This window comes from Pongo abelii, chromosome 14 (genome assembly GCF_028885655.2).
Source record: "Pongo abelii isolate AG06213 chromosome 14, NHGRI_mPonAbe1-v2.0_pri, whole genome shotgun sequence".
In the NCBI taxonomy this organism is placed as follows: domain Eukaryota; kingdom Metazoa; phylum Chordata; class Mammalia; order Primates; family Hominidae; genus Pongo; species Pongo abelii.
The window spans coordinates 103,150,538-103,170,394 of NC_071999.2; the positions used below are offsets into that span (position 1 = coordinate 103,150,538).

Below are 19,857 nucleotides of genomic sequence, written 5' to 3' on the forward strand. Positions count from 1 at the left end.
CTCTTTGGAGAAATTAATAAAATGATTCTAATATATATATGGAGAGCCAAAGGACATAGACTCTTCAAAACAAATTATAAAAAGAACAAATCTGGAAGATATTAAGTAATTTCATGACTTACCATACTACATTGCACTCACTACTCATTACTATAGCAGTGAGTGCGATGTTAGACTAAAAATAGATGTATTAAATAATAGAACAGAATAGACCGTTAATAAATACATAATAAATAAATAGACCCTTATAGACCATTAATTTTTCACAAAAAATGACCAGGTAATTCAGTGAGAAACAAATAATGTAAATTGTTGTGGTAACAATTCGATATCCATATGCCAAATAAGGGCCTTTGACACTTACCTCACACCATGCAAAAAATCAACCCAAAATCGATAATTAAATGTAAGAGCTGATTAAATATAATTAAATGTAAAAGCTAAAACTGTAAGATTTCTAGAAGAAAACAGTGGAAAATATTTGTGACCATTGACTAGGCAAAGAGATTTCTTACAGAGAACAAAAAGCACAAACTATACTATCAATTGAACTTTACCAAAACTAAAACCTTTCGCTCTTTAAAAGACACTTTTTAGACAAATGAAATATCAAGTCACAAACTGGGAGGAAATATTTGCAAACTATATATTTAATAAAAGACATATCCATAATATATAAACAATACTTATGATTCAATAATAAAAGACAGATAACCCATTTATAATTAGGCAAACTTTACAAAAGAAGATACACAAATTGCCAATGTGCACATAAAAAAGATACAGCATTTTTAGTCATCAGATAAATGCAAATTACAACAAATTGCTATCACTACACATCCACTGGAATGGCAACATATAAAAAAATTACAGTACCACCTGCTGACGAATGAAGCAACTAGAATGCTTACTTATTGCCGTTGAGAATGGAAAACTGCACAGCCACTTTGGAAAACAGTTTGGCAGCTTCTAATAAAACTAAACACACCTTTACCATATGAACCAGCAATTTTATCTCTAGGTATTTACCCTAGGGAAAATATATATTCACACAAAGATTTGTACTCAAATATTTATGGAAGATTTGTGTATAACAGCCAAAAAGTAGAAACTACCTGTTTCTTTCATATGGTGAAATGTATAAATAAATTCAGTTATTTCTGCACAAATGGAATACTAATCATCAATAAAAAGGAAAGAATTACTGACACAGCAAAAAAAATTGACAAATCTCTAAAGCTTTATGCTAAGTGGAAGAAGTTCAAAACCAAGATGACACAGTATATCATTATAGGAAATTTTAGAAAATGAAGAAAGCAGATCAGAGATCCTCAGGGGCTGGATGTGAGGGAAGAGAACTCACAGAAAAAGAGCAGGTAGAACTTTTTAGAGTGATAAAAAATGTTCTATATCATGATTGTGATTCTGACTACACAGCTGTGTATATTTTTCAAAACACAATTAATGGTACATTTAAAGTTGATTAATTTTATTGTATGTAAATTATACCAAAGCAAAACTAACTTTTTAACTAATTAATTTGTTGTCTTTCTGCCAACCAAAGCAGAGGTCTTCAAGCTCTTCCTGTAAGGGGCCGGATAGGCTTTGTGGTCCATATAGTATCTGTTGCAGGTATACAAGTCTGTAGTGATAGCATCAAAATAGATGATACGTAAGGAAATAAAACATCACTGATGGACAGTTAAATTTAAATTTTGTATAATTTTCATGTGTCAAAAATATTCTTTTGATTGTTTTCCAACCATTTAAAAATGAAAAAATCATTTAGTTCATGGCCATGTAACAACAGAGAGTAAACTAGTTTGGGTTAATGGGCCACAGTTTGCTGACCCCAAGATAGGGAATTCTGTACAACATCGAATAAAAATAACAATATGAACATCATCATTTTGTTTCTGATATTAAGGAAAGGCTGTTGATGATTTATAATTAAGTACTATATAAATTAGAGGTTCCTTGGTAGATAGGTAGGCTAAGGAGGTTCTTTTCTATTTCTAGTTTGCTAAGAGTTTGTATCAAATGTGTATGTCAAATTTACTAATCTTTTCCTATTTATTGAGAAGCTTATATTATTTTCTTGTTTAGCTCATGAATAAGGTGAATTACATAAATTGATTTTAACACTTAACCAATCTTACATTCCTGAAATTAAAACCTCATTTTAGGTATGTTGTATTGTTTTCTGCTAAAAATGCATTATTGATTTAGTTTTGCTTTTTTTCTTTTTAGGACTCTTTACATCAGTGCCTAAGAATGAGTTTATTTTATTGTATATAATACAATAAAAACTCATAAGTTTTTCTTCCTTCTACTGTTCTTTTTCTAGCTTTTGTTAAAAGCTAGCCTGTTATCCACGTTTCCATTCATAATATTTTATGGAAAACTGAAATTTAACTCTTTTTGAATGTTTGATAGAAGTTACTTGCATGTTCATATAGACTTAGTGTTTCTTAACTGGAATATCTGAAATATCTAATTCTATTTCTTTCATTCTTATAGCTCTGTTCCATTTTTTAAATTTATTCATAAGTTAGTAAGTTGTTTTAAATGTGTCTTAAAATCTACAGACAAAAATCTACCAATGTGTCTATACTCTACATTTGTCTCTTTAAAAGAGCATACATTATACTGCTTTTAGTGTAGTCTGAAAGTCTTTTTTTTTTAACTGGAATATTTAGTGTTTTTACATTTATTGTGATTACTGACATATTTGTATTTATTCTTCTATCTTATTTTATGGCTTCTGTTTGTCTCTGATGCTTCTGTTTCCCTCCTCTTTCTTGATTTCATTTGGGTTAATTGATATTTATTTATTGATTCATTTATGTATTTATTCATCTTTTAAAACTCTCAGGTAAACAAAATTAGATTAATAATACTCCTTGGTTCATGACAGATTCTCATCACTGGTCTATGCAAACTCTTCCTTTGCCTAATTTATTTCTTTGCTTGTTTATTAAGACAATAAACACTTGTGATCTGTTAACCAAATTAAAGATAAATAATATTGACACTAACTTACCTATGTCCTCTGTGCTACTCCTCCTATGCTCTCTTTTTCTTGTTCTGTATTTTCCTTCCATTGCCTTAGATTTTAAATTCTTTAAATTTATTTTTTGAGATTTTTTTCCTTGATGTTCTCACATTGAAATTTAACACAGCCAAAGTTAATCAATGTGTCTACTCTCTTCCCAAATGTAAAGATCTTGCTGTATTAATTACAGTATCACTTCTCCCAAAGTAAATGCTAATAGTATTATAGGAGTTATTAAGAAATTGTTTTAGGCAGATACAGAGTTTAAGGGGTCCTTGGTAAGGTTTTTTTTTCCTTTTAAACCAGCTCCAGAAATGTTTCTTGTCTAGCAGAAAAGTGGCTTGAAGGGCCAGGCCAGCAAGCTTTAATATGCAAATACCAGCCGTTAGAAACTGGGTCCATCCAATATGGCAATTACCGCCGTCTTCTCCTTGTCACCCTGTGTACTAAGCATCATGGCCGCCCCCAGGTAACCTCACTTTGCAGGACATCATGGCGCTCTGCTTATTAAAAGGCAAGGGTGGGAGGGCCAGTTTTTTTGTGGGCTACATGAATGACATACCTGGTCAAACCAATCCCCTGGACCCTATGCAAATCAGATGTCACTTTCTCCAGCCTCCTAATATAACTGACTGTTTTCCACCTCTCTTGGAGTTTCCTCTCTCAGCCTGGAGCCCCCTTCCCTGTGTCTCTGTAGGGGGGAGCTTCTTTCTTCTTTTTTGCCTGTTAAACTCTCCACTCCTTAAAACCATCACACATGTGTCTGTGTCATTTTATCTAAATCACCACGAGGCAAACGACCCTGGTGTTCCTCCAGTCATCAGAGCCATATCATTTTAGTGCATTGGCTGGGAAACCAAGGTACAGCGTGGTAAGTATGGGAGTGAGCTTAAAATCTGTTTTATCATTCTGAGGTGATCTTAGCCTCTATTTTAAAATCAAATTGAATCAATCAGTGGGCATCCATCAGCTGGTTAAATAGGCTGATCGTGCCTGCTGTTCTAAAGACTCTGATGACAGACTTGCTGGTGAGAACATGCAGAACCCCCGAAGACGCACAGGTCATCAGGAATGTTGGCCATGTCTTGAATCAGTTTCCTTTTGCGGGAAAACCTCAAGATGGCTGGAAAAAGTTCTGAGGCAACTGAGAATTTCTGGCCAGGGCCCCTGGCATTACCCAGAGGCCTCTGGACCAAACCTAGCCTCCAACAGCCTATTTCGGGTATTGGCAGAGAATCCCCAGCTATCCTGTCCCAAAACTGTCCTTCTTTTTCCTATCTGCAGTCTCTTACTCTCTCTGTGTCAAATGTGTGGGAATTTAGTAACCCGGGAGCGTAGCTCAGGAATACGGTTGCAATCTTCTGTTCCCCTTACCCACAGTCTCTCTCTCTCTCTCTCTCCCTCCCTCCCTCCCTCTCTCTCTCTCTCCCTCCCTCCCTCCCTCCCTCTCCCTCCCTCCCTCTCTCTCTCTCTCTCTCTCTCTCTCTCTCTCTCTCTCTCTCCCCCACGCCCTCCTCCCCCAACTCCCCTGCCGCCACGCCCCACACCCACCCTGGCGAGCACATACTATTTCTAAGCCAACATCTCCACCTACTGGAAATAGAAATCCTCTTCATGAGGCTATGAGGCTTTTTTTTTTTTTTTTTTTTATGTAACATGAGCTTCATTTTGCACCACTAGAAATCAGGCTCTAAGCCTCTTCCATGAACGGCAAAATTCTACTCTTAACAGTTAGGAGTTAAATGTCTTCCATAGCCAAATTTTAGTCTCGATATCGTCCCCTCAGCAGGAAAACGGCCATTAGGTTCCTGCGTTCCTTTAAGGTACCTATTCTGTCTGTGATTAAGACAGTACTTAACTAGTAAGGGGATTTTAAGTCCAGAAGTTAACTGGAACCATTTTTCTAAGGGTAAATGTTTTAACATGGGCCATAATAGCAGTATATAGAGTTCAATCTAGCATGCCTTGCCATTAAAGGGGCCTTGTCCAATTATACACTTTTTCCTGAGATCCATTTTATTTTTAGGGAGGCACACAGGTCACACAAGTCTAGGAGGTCAAAGGGAAATAATAGGCAGAGGACTAGGACTACTTGAGTAAGCGTGACTAGGTCTCAAAAGTCTAGTTCCTCTGGTGCCATGGCTTAGAGGATCACACCTAGAGTCATGGGCAGCATATTTAACAGGGTGCCAGGACCCAGGAATAATTGGGGGGACGCCCCCACTGTTTTCTCCTCCACCCTGGGTTACATACAGAAAGCAAGGAGACTAAAAGGACACTTTTATTCTCACTTCTCTTTCTACATGGGTAACAGATTGTCTTTAGCATGCACTCTCCTGGAGTGTATTTTAAAGTACTGGGACTCCTTCGATTCTGAGACTTTGAAGAAAAAGCCCTTCATATTCTATTGCGCAAGGGCACGGCCTTCTTACCATCTTGGGGACAGACAAACCTAGCCTGTTGGGGGAAGTCTTGATTTTAATATTATCCAACAGTTGGATCTTTTCCGCAGGCAGAAGTGCAAATGGATTGAGGTCCCCTATGTGCAGACTGCCTTTGCCCTGTGAGACAACCCAGACCTTTACAAGCTCTGTACAATCAACCCAGTTATTTTAGCAGCCATGGCAGGCAAGCCCACAGGGAATAGTTCCCCAGAGCTCAAGGAGGTTCCAGAGGAGCAATCTAAGACAGCTATTGAATGTCATAACCCTTCCAGTCCCCCTCCAATTGTACCATCAGCTACTCCAGCTCTGTTATCTCCAGTATATCCTACTCTCCGCACGTCACTCTTAGCTCTGCAGGAGATACCTGATGGGACATGATATGGGAGCACTTTCAACTGCATAACTAACTCCTCTCAGGAGAACACTCTGCCCCCACTGCCAAAGAACACTCTCCCCACACCCTCAGGCTGGGAAAAGTTGACTGCATAATGCCTCCCTCTGCTTAAAAAGCAGTGAGAAAGGGCCATATCCCAATATCTTGGGAGATCTCAGATACTGTAACATCACACTTGTAATTGCTGATAGTTCAAAGATGTGGGGGAGGAGAGTGCAACAAGCGTGATCTAAAAGGATCTGAAGGCCTAGTGGGGAGCTTTCAGAATCTAGTCTTTCCTTCTGGTTAGAAGTCCCGATGGGAGTAGCATGCTCTAAGTAACCACCTTGACTATAATGTAAAGAATAACACATGGACCTTTCCAAACATGCCCCCTCATGGAATTCCAGACCCTTGTATGATGTTTGCTAATAGTAGCTGCTTACAGATCTGTGGGCAAACTGGAGACATCTGGACTCACAGCCCTTGCCACAAGGATCATCTGAGATATTGGCCAGGGCATATTATGTCTCTAATTTTTCAAAGCTCCATTTGTCAGGTGGACCCTTCTCATTTGGCGTGTCAAATTCCAAACAGCATTGTAAATGACTGTCTTAAATATGGATGTCCTGATCCCAAGGATGCCCTTATTACATGTAAAGAAGGGAAACTTCTAAGATATGAGAAAAATCTGCTGGTGTCTCTCAAAAGGCACAACTTAGGATTGTCCCTACAAGGAATGGGGCTATATTTTTTTGTGTGGCTCCTGGACACCTAATCCTCCCAAGGCATTGGAAGGGAACCTGTACTATAGGAGCAGTAGTTTCCCACTTATTATTTTTAAATTCTATTGAGATGGCAGCATCATCTGGAGACATCCAGATGTCCTAACTTAGGCTCTTTTTTAGAAACTACACTATCTCTAATATGCCGGACAAAGAGCGCTATCATATCTATACCCTAATATGTAGATTTAACTGAAAGGGCAGACTGAGGAGGGCATGCGTATGACACTCCCATCTTAGAAAAACCATGGAAGGAAATTCCATAGCCAGAGGTCTATTCCGGTTTACAGGCATCCCTCTCCTTGAAAGATCAGTACTTAATATCTCCATTATGATGCAATGAGGATGGAAGGCAATTGCGGGTGCCATAGAGGCACAACAACACTGTATAGACTCTTTAGCCTCAGTAGTAGCACAAAATAGATGGGCCTAGGATGTACTTACAGCTGAAGTAGGAGGTACCTGTGCACTTTTAAATTAAACATGCTGCTTCTGGATTAACACCTCTAGTAAAGTAGAGGAAAATCTACAGGTACTCAAAGATCAAATCAAAATTATTGACAGGCTAAGAGAAAATGCATAAATCAAAATTATTGACAGGCTAAGAGAAAATGTAGACTTCAACCCTGAGTGGCTACAAACCCTGTTAAATGAATTCCAGTCTTCTTTATGGAATTGTTTAGCTCTTTTATTAAGCCCCCTCTTGCTTATATGCCTTGCATTAATATTTGGACCTTGTATGCTCAATACTGTAACTCGAATTGTTTCATCTTGTCTAGAAGCAATCAAACACCAAATGGGGCTGCAAACAGAACCACCTATGGACGTAACATTCTGCCAAAGACCCTTAGATTGACCCCAGGAGGAGCCCTAGCTGCTGTTCCCACTGGACGCCCCTTTGCAGCAGGAAGTAGCCAGAAAGAGTTGTGGCCCAAAGGCCCCTAACAGTAGTTAGGATGACATCTCCTCCGGGGGAAATATTATAGGAGTTATTAAGAAATTATTTTAGGCAGATAGACTGGATAAGGGGTCCTTGGAAAAGTTTTCTTTCTTTTAAAGCAGCTCCAGAAACATTTCTTGTCTAGCAGAAAAGCAGTTGGAAGGGTCAGGCCGGCAAGCTTTGATATGCAAATTCTGGCCATAACAAACTGGGTCCATCCACTATGGTGATTCCCTCCCTCTTCTCCTTGTCACCCCATCTGCCGAGGGTCATAGCCACCCGCAGATAACCCCACATGTGCAGGACATCACGATGCCCTGCATTTGCATATTAAAAGGCTAGGGTGGGAGGGCCAGTTTTTTTGCAGGCTATGTGAATGACATACCTGGTCAAACCAATCTGCTGGGCCCTATGCAAATCAGACACTGCCTCCTCCAGCCTCCTAATATAGTTGACTGTGTTCTGCCACACTCAGGGTTTCCTCTCCCGGCTTAGAGCCCCCTTCCCTCTGTCTCTGTACCAGAGAGCTTCTTTCTTCTTTCTTGCCTGTTAAACTCTCTGCTCCTTAAAACCACTCTACTTGTGTCTGTGTCATTTTATCTAAATCATCATGAGGCAAAGGATCCTGGTGTTTCTTCAATCATTGGAGCCATATCAATAGTTCTCAGTGTTTAGGTTTTGCCTTGTTTCTTAAAGCCACAAACTAGACATTATAATTATTGTTTTACACAGTCAATTTTGTTTAGCTTTACCTAGATCATTATGTTAGGGGTAGAAGGTATCTGAGTTACATGGCAGCAAATCTGTGCATGTGTGCACCAGCCACAATTCTTGCCTCCTCAGAAGAAAGAATTCAACTGAGGGGCATAAGGCAGAAAAGAAAACTGAGGCAAATATCAGAGCAGGAGTTATTAAAAAGCTTATTTAAAGGAGTTTACTAAAAAGCTTTAGAGCAAGAAAGAAAGGAAAGTACACCTGGAGGAGACTCAAGAGGGAAACTTGAAGGGCAAATGCAGTGCTTAACCTTGATCCTAGGACTTTATGTTCTGGCCCACCTCTGACTTCTTGTGCCCCTTTCCCATGATGCTTCCCTTAGGCTGGGCTGCCTGCATGCACAGTGCCCTCTTTATGCTTGGTGAGCATGCACACTGTGTTGAGGAAGTGTTTTCTTGGGAAGTTGCCTCTCCCTGGTGCCTGTGTTCAATTAACACTTTAGTGTGACAGCTGTGGGCCATCAGAAGATTGTCTCTCCCTGGTGCTGGCTGCTAAGTTATCATTTTTAGAGAGGCAATATGATAACTCCTGAACCATCAACTGATGATCACCTGACATTCCTGGTGGGTGGCTGGGGGGAGCCCTCTCCTGCCCCACTTATGCCTGTCTAACTACCTGTAACAATTACAACCATCTCTGCACTCACTATTTCTTCTTGTCTCTAAGAGCATCCATTTGACATGATTGTCCTTCCTGAAGTGCGTCCCTTAGAATTTTCTTTTGTGAAAGTCTTTCAGTGTAAACATTTTATCTCTTCTTTACCTCTAAAGGTCATCATTTCCCCTTTACTTTCAAAAGCTACTTTTTCTAGATATGGAATTCTAGGTAAACAAATATTTTCTTTCAACACACTAAAGATAATATTTCACTTTTTTATGACTTATATTTTTGTGATTATGATTTACATTTTGCAATTTTGAGATCATGTCGTTTGCAGGGACATAGATGAAGCTGGAAGCCATCATCCTCAGCAAACTAACACAGGAACAGAAAACCAAACACTGCATGTTCTCACTCATAAGTGGGAGTTGAACAATGAGAACACATGGACACAGGGAGGGGAGGGGAACAACACACACTGAGGCCTGTTGGGGAGCAGGGAGTGAGGGGAGAACATGAGGACAAATGGCTGATGCATGTGGGGCTTAATACCTAGGTGACGGGTTGATAGATGCAGCAAACCAGTATGGCACACTTTTACCTATGTAACAAACCCGCATGTTCTGGACATGTATACCAGAACTTAAAGTAAAATAAAATAAAATTTTAAAAAAAGGAAAAAAAGTCAGCTTTCAGTCTTACAGATCCTTCTCTGTAGGAGATTTTTCATTTCTCTCTGGCTGACTTTCTGATATGTCTTTGATGATCTGCAGTTTCATCTGATGTGTCTAGTTGTCAATTTGTTTTGATTTACCCTGCCTGTATACATTGGACTTAACAACATGGGGGCTTAGGAGCTTTCAAAAATTCTCAAAAATTATCAGCCAATCTCTTTTCAAATGTTGCTTTTTCCTCCATTTTTTTCTATCTCTTTCTGAAAATCTGCTCACATATATGTTGGGTCTTCTCGCTCTCTACTGCAGGTCTAGCATTCATATTTTTCGTTTTCTTGTTTCTTTTTCTTTTGGGTTGTATTCCAGATAGTGTTTTTGGATCTTGCTTCCAGTTCATTAATTCTCTCTTTGCTGTATCTAATCTCCTGTTTTACCAATCCATTATTTTTTTAAATTTTAATTTATTATACTTGTTATTTTTAGAAGTCTATTTCTTTTAAAGTTTAATCATTCTTAATAGTCTCATTTTCATTGCTCATTTCAAGCCTCTCTTTTATTGTTTGAAATAAAATAAACATCCTATTTTACAATCAGTTTCAGATCTTTCTCATCTGTGAAATCTCTGAGGTTCTAATTCTAATTCTCACTGTGCCTTTTTGTTGGCATTTCTTGTGATTTCCTTTTTAATGTGAGTTTCTCACTATACTTGGAAACTTAACCAATAGGAACACTTTGAGACCTGTGTTAAATTTGTGATCTCTTAAAGAGATTTCCGTATGCTTCTGCCAGTTGCCTGATGGTATTGCCCATCTGGAAATCACTTTAAAATTAATTCCCCACTTGAGCTTCAATTTTTAACATGCAAGTAACAACAAGTTGACAAGTAAGCTTGATGCTGACTATGATTTCTCAGGGGCACATTTATTTTCCCTCTACCCAGTGTCAAAGTCAAGGCAGGCTATTTTACATGCTGCCTCCTTCTCTTCCCCAGCCTTATTTATCGTTCACCCTAACGTGGAGAACATGGCCTATTGACATTCAGAGTTTTGCAAGAGTCTACTACTACAATCCCCACCTTTGTTGAATTGCATACCTCATGTTCTTTCTCCCATGTTTAGTATGACTATGTATCATTCCAGACGCTTTTGAGAATAGAAGTAGGTACTATTAATAATTATACCAGGGCAACTGGCATTAACTAGTACTATCCTGGGAAAACCAGGGTGTACCATCATCCTACACATCCCAACACAGATATCAAGATGTAGGTGAAAAACCCACCAGGATTTTGAAGAGACTGTTGGGAAAATTGGTGCTTTTACTGCCTACTGACTTCCAGATTTCTTGCCTTTATATTTATTTTTTCCCTTTGTGGATTCTTTAGTTTCTTAGCTCAGTGAGCATTTTTATAGGGGTTTATGAGAAGATTTTACTTAGCTATTTTCATTATTTTCAACTGGCAGGTTGTGCAATGGATTTAATCTAACATGTTACCAGAAACATAAGTCTTTTCTCTCATCATCAAAGGCAATACAAAGACTCAATTTAGGCATGAATTTTCTGTACTCAGCTATTGGTCAGGTAAAAATTGGGATTTAAAAGGCAGATATTTCTCATTCTAAAAGAGGCTCATTTTTTGCTGTTGTTCTGTGTCATAACTTCTGGTTATTATTGGGTGCTGGCACCACAAATAAATATGTGACCATGTGTTGGAGAAGTTCATAATCTCACAAGGAAAAAAAAAACACATTGACATGGAAGAGTGATAATCCAAGTCCTGTATGATAAATTGCCCAAGTGCTTCAAGAATACAAACAACAAAAGATGGAACTGCCCACTCTGAGCTAAACAGTTAGAGAAAGAGCCACAAAAACTGAACTTTATCAGTGCTTTCACAAATGGTTAAAACTTGAATAGGGGATTTAATATTGGACTTGTTTTAATTTTTTAATATGAATGCTGTCTGGCTTTACCCCTGAATTTAAATTTAAAAAAAAGCACTGTTATTTAAACTTTTTGACAGACTACGTAAATCAGAAAATGTTTTGCAAAAAGATGGCTTGTGGTTTGACCATCTCTTACGGTGCATATGTAGATTTTTTGGCTTTCTTGGTGTAAGATTCATATATTTACAGTGTTGCCTCTGATAATGCGATAATACTAAGTATGTAATACCAAATACTGTCTTACTGTTCATCTTCTAGAGGGTTTAAACAGATAAATGGGGCATTTAACCATATACAATTAGCACTCCAGGATATTTGTGTATACTTAGAATATACTTTAGGGTTGTTGGTGAGAGAGATTTAGATAGTTACATAAGTTCCTGAAATGCACCCTTTGGGTGCATTCCTTAGAATACAAATAGATAATGATAACTGGTAATGGCAAAAAGAACTAGACAAACATTTCACTGACTTTTGATAAGTAAATGTAGCATAACAAACACTCAACCTAAAAGGCACATATGAATAATGCAGTTAGTTTCCAAGAATGTGGTATTTTTGAAAGTAGTACTGTTTCATTATTAAGATTTATATCTCAAGGGTATATCACAGTACTTTGCACATAGTTGGGGTTCAAAAGATGCTGGTGTTAGTTTACTCGAATAGACGTTAAGCTGATATTGTGATCCTAAACACATAAGCTATGCATTCCTCTGTTTTATAAGTTTCTGTGCTCAACAAATAAATATACTAAATAAATAATATTTTCTGCATCTGTGTTTCATTTTTCAAATGTTTGTGGAAGCTATTGTGATTAACAAAAATTATTTACAAGCATTAATGTAGTATTAGCAAGCATTTTCAGAAAGAAAAACAATGTGTTCAAGCTATAGGAATATTTCTAAACTACGGAAAACAAATTGTTATTATGTATTCATAGAAAATATATTCATATGTCACATAATACGCAGAGAGAGAATAAGAAAGAAGACATATATAGCACCTCTAAGAGACCTAGTGGTTTAGGTGTACGACTGTAAACTAGTTCAACCCTTGTGGAAGTCAGTGTGGCGATTCCTCAGGGATCTAGAAGTAGAAATTCCATTCGACCCAGCCATTCCATTACTGGGTATATACCCAAAGGACTATAAATCATGCTGCTATAAAGACACATGCACACGTATGTTTATTGCCGCATTATTCACAATAGCAAAGACTTGGAACCAACCCAAATGTCCAACAATGATAGACTGGATTAAGAAAATGTGGCACATATACACCATGGAATACTATGCAGCCATAAAAAATGATGAGTTCACGTCCTTTGTAGGGACATGGATGAAATTGGAAATCATCATTCTCAGTAAACTATCGCAAGAACAAAAAACCAAACACCGCATATTCTCACTCATAGGTGGGAATTGAACAATGAGAACACATGGACACAGGAAGGGGAACATCACACTCTGGGGACTGTTGTGGGGTGGGGGGAGGGGGGAGGGATAGCATTGGGAGATATACCTAATGCTAGATGACGAGTTGGTGGGTGCAGCGCACCAGCATGGCACATGTATACATATGTAACTTACCTGCACATTGCGCACATGTACCATAAAACCTAAAGTATAATAATAATAATAATAATAATAATAAAAGAAAAAAAAATCTCCTCTAAAACCTCTGAAATGCATATAAAATAAAAATGAAAGAATGCTTCACCTGAACTAAAATCAGCAAATAATTCTGGCCTCATAGTACTAGCCTCTAAGACTTTCTTCTAAATATCAAACAGTTAAATGGAAAGAGGATGCCAGGAGTACCCCCCAGTTCCCTGGTGCAAACCTCAAGTTGTAGGCAGTCAGTGGAGGGCATTAGAAATAACCCCACTGAACTACCATGGCTTGATAACTAAGAGCTCTTTTTTGTTCTTTAAAATTCATTCTTTGAGAGCCTCCTGGTCTGTTTTAAGGATGTCTCTGAGAGTCTTGTTGGTTTTTTTAAATTTTCTTATGTTCCCTACAGGGTTTTTGTTTCCCTGAGTGCTTTCTTTTTAATTTTTCTTGTCTGATCATTTTGGAGTCTCTGATTCCTGTTGTTGACTTTCCCCAGTTGCTGTGTTATTCATGACTGTCCATGCTGATATTTAAGAGTATGGCACTAAGAAGCTGAGTTGGAAGGCAGGTCAACTGGTGGGTGCCATTGTGGGGTGGGCAGGCTGAGCTGTTCCTCAACTGTTGGTATCTAAATAGATTCTCTTTTTGTGAAAAGCAGCATAGTGTAGTGGTTCTATACATGGGCTCTGGAGTCAGACTGTGCATTCATAAAGAAAGCAGTTAAAACACAGCCCAGCACATCACTAGTGCTATGTAAGTTGTATCTATCATTGCTGTAGTTTCCATTTCCCTAGAGAAGAATGCTACAATATTCTGGCAGGAAAGTTAAGTATGAGCTGCCACTGTTATCGGAGCCAAGGGTTTCTATCCAAAATTTAGGACCTCACTTTTACCGTTCCTTTGACTATATGTATTGTCCTCAGGTCAAGAATCTTTCTGCTCCTTCTTTAAACCACTCCAGAATGAAAAGCCAAGAATTCTCCTGGTGTAGAAGAACGGTAATTATTGGTTTGCACAGGAAAAGGTATGATATCTAGGGGCATAATTGCTTTTTGTTCAGGCTTTACATGAAACTTCCTATTGTCAGGTCTACTGATAATCCTCTTTCAGACATAACTGGCAGCCCTAATTCCTGAACATTTTGGAGTTAAGCAGAATGTACTACTCTGTCTCTGGGTTCTGTCTGCTACCAGCTTTGGGTCCCTTTTGTTTCACCATTTATCCATAAGCTTTTAGCTTTCAATATCTTTATAGTTATACTGAAATGGGAGAGTTCCCTGACCCCCTTGTAGGACTTATGACTTATGACAGGGTTGTGGCTTGTTTGCTCAGCTGCCACATGCTCCAACCACTTAAAGGATGGGGAGCACGCAGATGGGCAGACACAGGAGCCAGGGCAAGTGCTTTTGGGTTCCGGCCCTACAGTAGCATCTAGGGTGTGTTACAATTAATGCTCTCTTCGTAGTTGCCATCCACGGACAGCCAAGTGTTAAACCAGCTCGGTGAAGAGTCAGGGTGACAGCCTTTTAAACTCTGCCCTTGTGGTAGTCAGTTGCTTATCCAGCATCCAGGAAGAATCAGGTCACATGGACTTGAAGGATGGTGAATGTGGGATTTTATTAAGTGATGGTGGTGGCTGTCAGTGGGATGAATGGGGAGCTGGAAAGGGGATGTAGTAGGAGGATGATCTTCCCCATAAGTTCGACCATCTGGCAGTCAATCTCCTCTCCAACCCCTTTCAATGTTAAGATGCTCCTCTCTTCTCCCCTTCTCTGCTGTGTTGCTCTGTCTTTCTGCTCTTCAACTCGTGGAGCCTGGGGTTTGGGATTTGTGTGGCTACAGGACTGGGGGCCATGGCAGGCCAGGGTGGTTTTGGAAAAAGCAACATTTGGATATGAAAATGGGAATGCCTGTTCTCATTTAGGGCCATGGGTCCAAGCTTGAGGGTGGAGCCCTTGCCAGTGACCCTGCTCTCCTGCCTCCTGTTCATATCAATATTACCACTATTATTTTAGTATCATTTTAGGGGAGAAGAGTCATGGTTAAACTGCCATATTTAAATTGAAGTATGTCACACTTTAGAAGGATAAATAGTAAACAGCATTAATGGGAAAGGCAGGAGGCATTCCACAAAACTTCTGCTCCCTCACCTAGAATAGATCACAGTGGAATATAAGGGAGAGCCTCTCCCACTGGTAACAATGAAACTAGATCAAATACATTAATCAAATGTTTCCAGGCATGGGATGACAGATAGAGCAATATTGTGAGCCCTACAACCTTCCCACCTCTCTGGCTCATGGTCTGGCATAATTTCCTGACCACAGCACAAAAATCTGGAATAGAAACAGAAGACAATGGTCCCTTTGAGCTGAGGAGGGAGAGGTCAGTGTTCAACATGAAGTGTCTGAAAGATTTAAAGCAGGGCACCAAGGCAGAGGGAAGTATGGGCAGAAGAGGGAAAAGTTCTCTGATTTATGTGCCAAGGGCTGTGTTTTCAGGGAGAGATGACTTAAGGCTAATCAGAAAGAAGCTATGGGAACAGAGATAGTAGTGATTAAGCAATGGTCAAGAACATTGGAGTTCTGGCCAACATCAAGGAAAAACTATCTCATTAACATCTTACTAACTCATCTAGCTGAGGCAGCAGAAAGCAAAGACGATGCCCCAGAGTAAGCCCTACTCTAGATTCTTTGGGGAAAAAAAAGGCTAAAACCAAGTCTAAGCAAGACCACAGGAGAAATTGAATTTGGTAATTGGGTCTTACTGTATTAGAAGAGCTTGGTAAACATCTTGGACTTCTCACAAAATATGTTCTTAAAAATCACAAAACTAAACCAACACAGTTTCAAGGTGATTAGCAAGTAATTTATCTGTCTACTAGGAAAAAAACCCAAGTCTTCAGAGATAATAATAGAATCTCTACAATGATTTGTTTATAATATTAGTAAAAAGTTGGTAGATACATGAAACAGAAAAACATGTGCCATAGCTAAGGGGAAAAAATAATTAGAAAATGACTTTAAAGTGACCGACTGTGATACCCTGAATACTAACCTTCTCAAAATGTCCACATTCTAATCCCTGGAACCTATGAACATATTATGTTACATGGCAAAAAAGACTTTGCAGATGTAATTAAGTTATGGGTTTTGAGATGAGGAGATTATTCTGGATTATCTGGGTGGGCCCAGTGTAATCACAGGAGTTACAATAAAATGAAAACTGAAGAATCAGCATCAGAAAGAGATATTCAATTAGAAGTGGAGGTCAGAGAGATTTTAAGATGCTATGCTACCGGCTCTGAAGATAGGTGAAGGGACCATGAGCTAAAGAATGTAGGTGGTCTCTAGCAGCTGGAAAATGCAAGGAAATGGATTCACCTCCAGTGCCTCCAGAGGCAATGCAGGTCTACCAACTCCTTGACTTTAGCCAAGTGAAATTGATTTAAGACTTCTGACTTCTGAAAGAGAGTAAAATTGTGTTGTTTTAGGTCACTATATTTGTGGTAATTTGTTATAGCAGCAATAGGAAACTAGTAAAACCAAATACTGGATTTAACAGGTAAAAATGTGAAAACAGCTATTTTGGTATGTTTAGAGTTAAAAGAAAAACATTGTTTAGTGAAGAAGGAAACTCCAACAGAGAAGTGGGATTAAAAATCATTACACCTTATACAAAAATTAACTCAAGATGGATTAAAGACTTAAACATAAGACCTAAAACCATAAAAGCCCTAGAAGAAAACCTAGGCAATACCATTTAGGACATAGGCATGGGCAAAGTCTTCATGACTAAAACACCAAAAGCAATGGCAACAAAAGCCAAAATAGACAAATGGGATCTAATTAAACTAAAGAGTTCTGCACAGCAAAAGAAACTATCATCGGAGTGAACAGACAACCTACAGAATGGGAGAAAAGTTTTGCAATCTATCCATCTGAAAAAGGGCTAATATCCAGAATCTACAAATAACTTAAACAAATTTATATAAAAAAAAACCCCATCAACAAGTGGGTGAAGGATATGAACAGACACTTCTCAAAAAAAGACATTTCTGTGGCCAAGAAATATATGAAAAAAAGCTCATCATCACTGGTCATTAGAGAAATGCAAATCAAAACCTTAATGAGATACCATCTCATGCCAGTTAGAATGGTGATCATTAAAAAGTCAGGAAACAACAGATGCTGGAGAGGATGTGGAGAAATAGGAACGCTTTTACACTGTTATTGAGAGTGAAAATTAGTTCAACCATTGTGGAAGATAATGTGGCAATTCCTTAGGGATCTAGAACTAGAAATACCATTTGACCCAGCAATCCCATTACTGGGTATATATCCAGAGGATTATAAATCATGCTGCTATAAAGACACATGCACACGTATGTTTACTGCAGCACTGTTAACAATAGCAAAGACTTGGAACCAACCCAAATACCCATCACTGATAGTCTGGATAAAGAAAATGTGGCACATATACACCATGGAACACTATGCAGCCATAAAAAAGGAGGAGTTCATGTCCTTTGCAGGGACATGGATGAAGCTGAAAACCATCATTCTCAGCAAACTAACACAGGAGCAGAAAACCATACACCACATGTTCTCACTCATAAGTGGGAGTTGATCAATGAGAACATATGGACACAGGGAGGGGAACATCACACACTGGGGCCTGTCAGGGGGTAGGGGGCTAGGGGAAGGATAGCATTAGTAGAAATACCTAATGTAGATGATGGGTTGATGGGTGCAGCAAACCACCATGGCACGTGTATGCCTATGTAACAAACCTGCATATTCGGCAAATGTATCCCAGAACTGAAAGTATAATAAAAAAAAAGAAATTATAGAACCAAGAAATAAAATAACTGAAATGTAAAGTTTACTCATTGAGCTTAACAGTAAATTGGAGATAATAGAAGAAACAATTAACTTTAAATAGATCTGAAGAATAGAGTGTCATAAGATTGAAAAGACATGAACAAAGTCTCAGTGACCAGTGCAACAATATTGAGCTGTGTGACATACGTGTAACTGGAGTTTCATGAGAAGAGTGAAGATGGAGTAGAATACATATCTGAAAAAATAATGCTTAAAATTTTCTGAATTTGATGAATAAGAGTACATTATAATATTCAAGAATATTAATAATTCCTAAGCATTATAAATACAAAGAAAATTATACCTAGGCACAGAATAGCCAAATTGCTTTAAAACAGCAATAAAGAGAAAATCTTAAAAGAACCAGAGGATAAAGAAAACATATTACATACAGGAAACAATGATATGATTTACAGCGAACTTTTTATCAGAAACAATAGAAATGAAAAGATAATGGAACAACATCTCTGAAGTGCTAAAATTAAAAGTGGCAATCCTTCATCCAGTGGCATTTCTATGTTCAGTGAAAACATCTTTCTTAAAAAACTTAAATTATGATATTTTCCGATAAATAAATGCTTAGAAAGTTTCTCTTCGGCACACCTGCATTGTAATAAATGCTAAAGAATGTTTTTTGTTTGGAGGAAAATGATAGCAGATGAACACTCTTATCTTTAGGAAGAAATGACAAGCATGGTATTGGTAAATAAGTAGGAAACTATAGAAGACTATTTTTTTCTTACTGTAATTTTCTTAAAGGACAACTGATTAAGTAAAAATATTTACAATGTAAACTGGGGTTTATAACACGTTTAAAAGTACAAGTTTTTACAGCAATAGAACAGAAGTTAGAGTGAGTAAATGGCATAATACTGTTATAATGTTATTATATTTTGAAGATAGAAGAAGTGAGAAGTGAAAAATACAAAGTATCAAATATAAAATGAGAAGAGAAAAGATGACAGTAGGGAGTGGAAAAATTTAGGTGTGAAGTAAAAAAGAAACATAATTGACTCTAAATAATTTTTGATACTTGAGGTAAGATATTTATAGCCCTAGAAAACTACTATAAAATAAAAAGAATTTAAAAATATAGCTAAGAATCCACAATAGAGGAAGTAAGTAATATTGAAAATATTTTATTCTTCTAATAGGAAACACAAAAGAAACAACAAAGATACAAAAAAGAAGAGACAAATGAAAAAGCAGCAAGACAGTAGACTTGAACCTAACCATATCAATACTTACATTAAATATAAGTGCACCAGATACTCCAACTAAAGGCAGAGACGTTAGTTGGGATAGAAACAGGACTCATCATGTACCGTCTACAAAATATATAAATGCAAATATATATGATATAATATACTTATGTTTAGACACAAATATGTATATATATATAAAATAAACTCTATCAGTAACAAAGACAAATCAGAGATAAACTGCATTGTACCAAAACTGTAACCTAGTCTCAGCCCAGTCCAGTTTCTATTTACAATTTAAAGAAATACATTCCCAAGTCTATTTTCGTCGCTGAAGAAAAGGTAAGCCTATGAAAGGATCCTCTTTGATATTTCCATATGTAATTTCTGTTATTCAATAAAAAATTAATAGACATGCAAGAAGATAGGATCACATGACCAATAGGCAGGAAGGAAATGACAGACAATAGAAGCAGATCCAAAGGTAATTCAGATATTAGAAGGACAGATAAAAACTTTCAAATACCTATGATTATTCAGTTCTGGAAAATATAGAAAGAGGTAGATA

The 19,857-nt window shown here is 37.8% G+C and overlaps 1 long non-coding RNA gene across 2 annotated transcripts in view; it reads right to left on the minus strand.

Moving 5' to 3' along the window:
- LOC129056848 (uncharacterized) overlaps positions 1–19,857 on the minus strand; it is a 46,441-nt gene that overhangs the window by 24,432 nt on the left and 2,152 nt on the right. For both annotated transcript variants that reach the window (XR_008521439.1, XR_008521440.1), the window contains exon 2: positions 19,336–19,415. This is a non-coding gene — a long non-coding RNA (uncharacterized LOC129056848). The remainder of the gene's footprint in view (positions 1–19,335; positions 19,416–19,857) is intronic.